The sequence below is a fragment of the Hyalella azteca genome, unplaced genomic scaffold, assembly GCF_000764305.2.
Source record: "Hyalella azteca isolate HAZT.00-mixed unplaced genomic scaffold, Hazt_2.0.2 contig15387, whole genome shotgun sequence".
In the NCBI taxonomy this organism is placed as follows: domain Eukaryota; kingdom Metazoa; phylum Arthropoda; class Malacostraca; order Amphipoda; family Hyalellidae; genus Hyalella; species Hyalella azteca.
Genome location: NW_025945243.1, coordinates 299,580 through 305,602, shown reverse-complemented (window position 1 = coordinate 305,602; position 6,023 = coordinate 299,580).

Here is a 6,023-nt window from a genome sequence, read left to right as displayed (position 1 = left end):
TAAATTTATGGATAATTTGCCATCGGCTGTTGCACGTACAGCGATTTATTCTGCATTTCTCGAGAAAGCTTGATTGCAGTTAAAGTTTAAACGAACGTCGTAAACCATGATATTAGATGTGAAGTTGCCTCAAACAGCATATTCGATAAGCTGATCGAACCAAATTATTCCAACATGAGCCAAAGCCCATGCCACGTTGCAAGCACCCGATTCAAACCTGAGTGAATGCCTCAAGAAAACACTGTTATGTTAAATACATGCGTTCGATAGCAGTTCTTGTACTTTTTGGCATTTCTGCCTTGAGGAATATTGATGCCAAAGCCATCAACGAACAGGGGCATCCTATTGTGATTTCATTTACAATGAATATTTTAATGCTCGAAAACGATCTTGGAACCTTGGTAGCCGCCTTCACCATCGTTAAACTTTCTTAAATTCAGAAGAGCTAAACGACTGAGATCTGAAAGATAATATCGAGTGCCGCTGAAAGTTTTGTACGGCTGCTAAGAACCACCTGAGACCTGCCATTTACTGGATGCGTTAATAATCATCAGGTTGATTCAATGTACTGTTAGAATTTAATGGTGGGCTACTGTGACAGATGAGTGGCGTGTGGCAATCGTTGTAAATTTTCAGATTATGTTGTGTCAGGCAGTAATCGTTTTTGAGAGGTAAAACGTAACTGACGTAAATCGTTCATGTCCCAAAAGTATTCTCGTACCACCCGATGTGTCATCGCGTAGCTAGGGAACCAATGCTCCAACATTGATATCTATTAAGTTCTGTGGGGAGAAGTAGATAGCTAGGGAATCAATGCTCTAGCATTGATGTCTTTTAAGTTCTGTGGGGACAAGTAGAATTAACTCTTGTAGAATTATTTCCACGATGTCTGTAGGAGTTTCCGTCTTATATGACTTGATATTTTTCTGCGCGAACATAGTTTTTAGTTACTATTTGAATGCGTGGCATCGTTGTCGTGATTGACAATTGCGTTAAAAAGTAATTAACGATTATATTTCTGGAGACGGGGCTGAAAAACGGCTTGCCTGAATTTCCACGATCTTGCTGCTTAGTTTGTATGAGACCTATGACTGACTTCTTATCATTTCAGTAAGGAGCAAATGGCCTAAGCCCCATAGACGAAAAAGCAGACGAATACAGATATTATGTTTTTGTTGGAGTCTGCTCTCGAGGCAACTACCTCATGCACAATGGTCACCAGACATTGGTCAATGGGCGCGAGGTTTTAGGCCCCAAGTTTCTTCAATTATATGGTAACATATGATCGCGCAAGCTAGACGGATGTTGTAATTAATAACATTTATGGCTAATTTACTTAGGTTGAATCCATTTATCAACCACCAATATTTTGTATAGATAATAATCTTGACACTTGTGGCAGTAACTGTTTCTCATGATGATATCGAATGCAAGTTTGATCCAACCGGTCGCTGCCTCACAACTACAGCTCTCGAGTGGCGTAAGCAACCTTCTGGTGATTTTCCTGAGTTGCTATTGAATATATAAGCCTGCGGTTAATTGTAGGATAACTCTATCCATATTAATGTTGCACAAATTTCTCTAATTATCGCCAATGAAAACGTAGCTTTAAATAATTATCTTGAATTACTTTCCACTCTTCAACACAATAATACTAAATTTTAGTGTTATGATTGTTAGCTTTTGTTAATGAGAAACGCATCTTAAACCGCTAATCTGAGAGTTCGCTCAACTTTGGTTTGGCATTGTTCGTCCTCCAGTTTCTACTGTCGATGTTGTTATTTTTTTGTTGTTGTTGTATAATTCACTTAATTCGAACTGGCGGCTCTTGAGACGTCGAGAGAGAAAAGTGAGGCGAATTCATATGATCTGTAGCCTGTAGGGCTCCATTAGCTGGAAGCTCTCATATGATGCAGCATCCACGCGCGCAGCAGTTTCCGACATGATTCACGATCGTTCTTTACTGAACTTATCGCAGGACAGTGCAAGGCCCGCTTTATGAACCAAAAAGTGGCCATGTCCTGAAGCTTTTAACCGTTACCTGGGCATATCCCGAGGTTGCTGTCCTGACTAGAATGTAGGACCTGCATTGTCCTAACGCTCAAACGGGTTGTGCAGACCTATCCTCTATATCCGCTCACTGCAGTAACTTAGCTTGAGTTGTAGCCTGTTGCTGGAGCCGAACATGAATTCTCGTCTGCAGTCTCATTAGCTACTAAGTTTGCAATCATCTCGTGCTTCTCCCAATAAAACTGTAGAGAAAGGTTATTGTCTCGCACTTTATGCCGAACATTAATTTTTTAATCCGTAGCAAGTTTCCATTATTTGGTTTCTAATATAAATGGTTTCGGTTTCAAATGAATTTTTTTCTTGGTTTTGATGGGATGGCAAGATAGGTGGTACTGCCACCAGAGGTAACAGGCTTTTTTAATTTATTAGCATGAGAGAGGTCCATGAGATTATGCGAATAGATGTCTTCGAAGAATTTAGTTGCCGTTTAATTTCGAAATTCAAATATCTTCTACTGGTGGTAGTAAATCTTTTGAAATATTCGTAGAAAAAACGCAGTTTTATATTTTATATTTGAGTCGATCCTGCTGTACAGAAGTAAAAGTTTGAGCTTCAATTTGTGTCTTAATTAATTGTTAACTCCATTGTGCTCTAATAAATCGTCTGTGATATCAAGAATTGTCGGGAAATAACTGTCGGGGTTTTTTATCTTTCAGGACATGTATAGCATTAAAAGCTTAATTATGTAAGGAACACTAAATGTTGCGCTTCCCTCGTCCATCTGCTAACCAGAGTATTCAACAACTAATTAAATAATCTCCTGCTGAGCATTAATTTTAAATCATTATTTCTCCCAGATTATGGAAATCCACGAATTCAGCGTGTGTGCAAATTTGGGCAGACGATAACGTAGGACACGATAACTGGTAGAAACATAGCTCAGGATTTCTTTATAACGATCATGAGATGAATTCCATAATAATAATTCTCTTATATCTGAATTTTCGGGTGCATTTGAGGCCACCTTCATTGTTAGGGCGAATTTCAGGCCCAGTGCAATTTAGCGCAGTGGCCGCTGACTTGCCAGACAAATGCTTTGGTATCTACAGCGGTTATTCAACCATCCCACAGCCAACATAACGTTGAACACATCCGGACTATTGTAAGCTAAAACTAATGCGAGATTAACAACTCTCGTTCGGAATGAGCAACTGTCTACCAATATTATGATCAGTTCGCGTTATTAAATCTGAAATTATAACGATTTTTTTTCTATTTCGTCATGAGAAGTTGTCTAGAATATTTGTTAATATACTACAAAACAATACACGTAATGAAATATTTGTTGTATAGATATTATACAGGCGTAAAAACAATGAAAATAACTCTATGATCAAACCAGGAAAAATTTGGAAGAGAAGGCATCTGCCTTATTTTCCCCCACTATTTTCTTTATACCAACATTACTCGGACATGCACTGCCCGATACCATTCTTAATTATGTAAAACGTGTTAGCCACGTAGACCACATTCTTTTTTATTCTATGACTTGTGAGATGAGTTTTTAGTAGTAAAAATCATGCATATAAATTAAAAAAAATGTTTATCGGAGTAAAATAAGACAGTCAGATTTACGTATGGGTATTTATGCCTTCAGATTAAAGACCAGAGACAGAGTAACCCTCAGGAATGCTGCGACACGACACTTTTGCGGGTTCCTGCGCGACAATGAACTTGATGCGCCTATATACTTCAGATGAACGCAACCGGTTCCCCCCTGCAACGAAAGCCGCCGACGTGGTGCAAAACCGTTACCCAATTTACACCTTACCGCGAAAACCATATTTATATTTTAAAGTCATGAACACATAGACTATTTTTTTCAGATTCCCTTCTCACTTCAATATCGACCTCATAGGCATTGATGAGATTCGTTTTCATGCAAGAGAAATCACTCTTCGTGCAGTATTTAATTAAACAATTGCATTAGTTACATAGTTTGGACATTGTCACGTGGAAGAAATTAACGTCATTATTTATTGAACAAAATGTTTAATCAATGATAAACACATTTTGAAGCGCTGTTAAATTTGTTTAAGTCTACGGATTAAAATAAACATGTTTCAGTGAAGTAAGCTCATTAAATTTTTAGGAACATTCATTTCACGTTAGTAATTAAGAACTCAGTCATCGACCACACTGCTATGAGTTATAAAGACGTCCGTATACTGCGTAAAAGTCATATTTGCATGCAGTCTACATTCTCTGAGTTTCATTTTGTACCGAATTAGAAAAAATCGTCTATGGAGTAATATAATATACTTTTAATTTTTGACACATGAAGATAAAAATTATCAAGCACCATGGATGGACAAATTGACGAAAAAAATTTAGTTATTTGCATTTTAAAATTGTGCTTCTACTATTGCATTTGTCTGGAAGCGTCCCACCGTGCAATGACTCACTCAAATCCTATTGAGCTACGACGATTTTTAGCAGCTGTATTTAAAAGATCAAATGATGGAGACCATAATTGAAGTCAAAGGGCAGCTGTATGGCGAAAACATGTGGATGGTGTTGTGTTCACTGTGCCTCAGCTGCACAATATCGATTCCAAGAAGGTGTTCAATTTGATATTTTATGATCTCACTTTGACGATAACGCAAAGTGTAAAATATGTAATGATATTTTTTTTTCTGCACAGGTGTAAATTTTTCAAAATAAGAATCCATGCTGCACTATAATCCTGAAGTTATACTTGTCTGATGCCCGAGTCTCATAAACAACTTCAATAAAGTAGCACGATATCTGAGACCAGGATCGGAAAATGGCGTACGGCAGATTACAAGTTATTTAGTTATTTAGAATAAATTAGCTCCGAATTAATCTGAAATTCTGAGCATGTTTTTCAAAATCCTAATGTCAGGCTGTGTCTTAAATCACTGCAAAAGGTATTTTATTATCGGTGAGCGACCCCATACATTTATGGTCTTGCTGCATGTCAACGACATTTTTTGCGGTCGTTATTTATATAGGATGGATGGTGGCGGTGTAAAAAAAAAGACCAATTGGATCAGGTAAGCGTCGAATGTGGCAATGTAAAATAATTGCGGCACCATTACTAAAATATTTATAATTTCATCTGCTTATTAAGCTCCCATTAGTTACCTATATACGTACACTTACTTACATATTAGGTTTTCTTTCATAAGGCAATTTGAAATAAAGTAAAAAAAGTGTAGAGTTTTTTTAAGAATTCGTCGGTAAAATGAAGCGCTAGCGTGTGCAATAATGAAGAGAAAAGTTGCGTCCAGTGGTCGCTGGGAAAAAATGAAGCGGCACATAAAATAGTAGAACAATATTGGCCTGTGGTCAATTCAAATTACAAGCCACAATTATACACAATGCAATCAATAAGCATGGTCAGTGAATATCCTTCTAATTTTATTTTACTTTCGGCCTTTATTTATTCACTAAAATATCTTTTAATTAACATTTTAGTCGACTAAAACACTTTTTTATTCGACCATGCGTGGCTGGATTGCAGACGTTTTAGGGAGTTCGTTGTGCTTCCTAACATCAGACATTTCATGCGCTTCAACATGAAATTCACGGTCAATGTTTATTGAGTGTATTATAATTGTGGCTTGTAATTTGAATTGCCCACATGCTACTATTGTTCCACAATTTCATGTGTCGTTCCATTTTTTCCTAGCATTCATTAGACACAATATTTATTTTTTATTATTGTACACACTATCGCTTCTTGTTACCGACGCAGAGCCTAGATCTGTTATCATCCCTAGTGGGATGATCACAGTTTCAATTCTAATTGACGATTTAAAGTCTCAATAAAAAATTTAATCTTGTTGCCAGATGCTGAATCCGTCACGGTCGATGCTCGGTGTCACACCGAAGATGCTTCAAGGGCTGGTCACTCGTTAGCCGACAACAAAGGACCGTGAACTTGAATTTTATTCAAAGTTTATTAGAGATATGCAATAAGTGTTGAG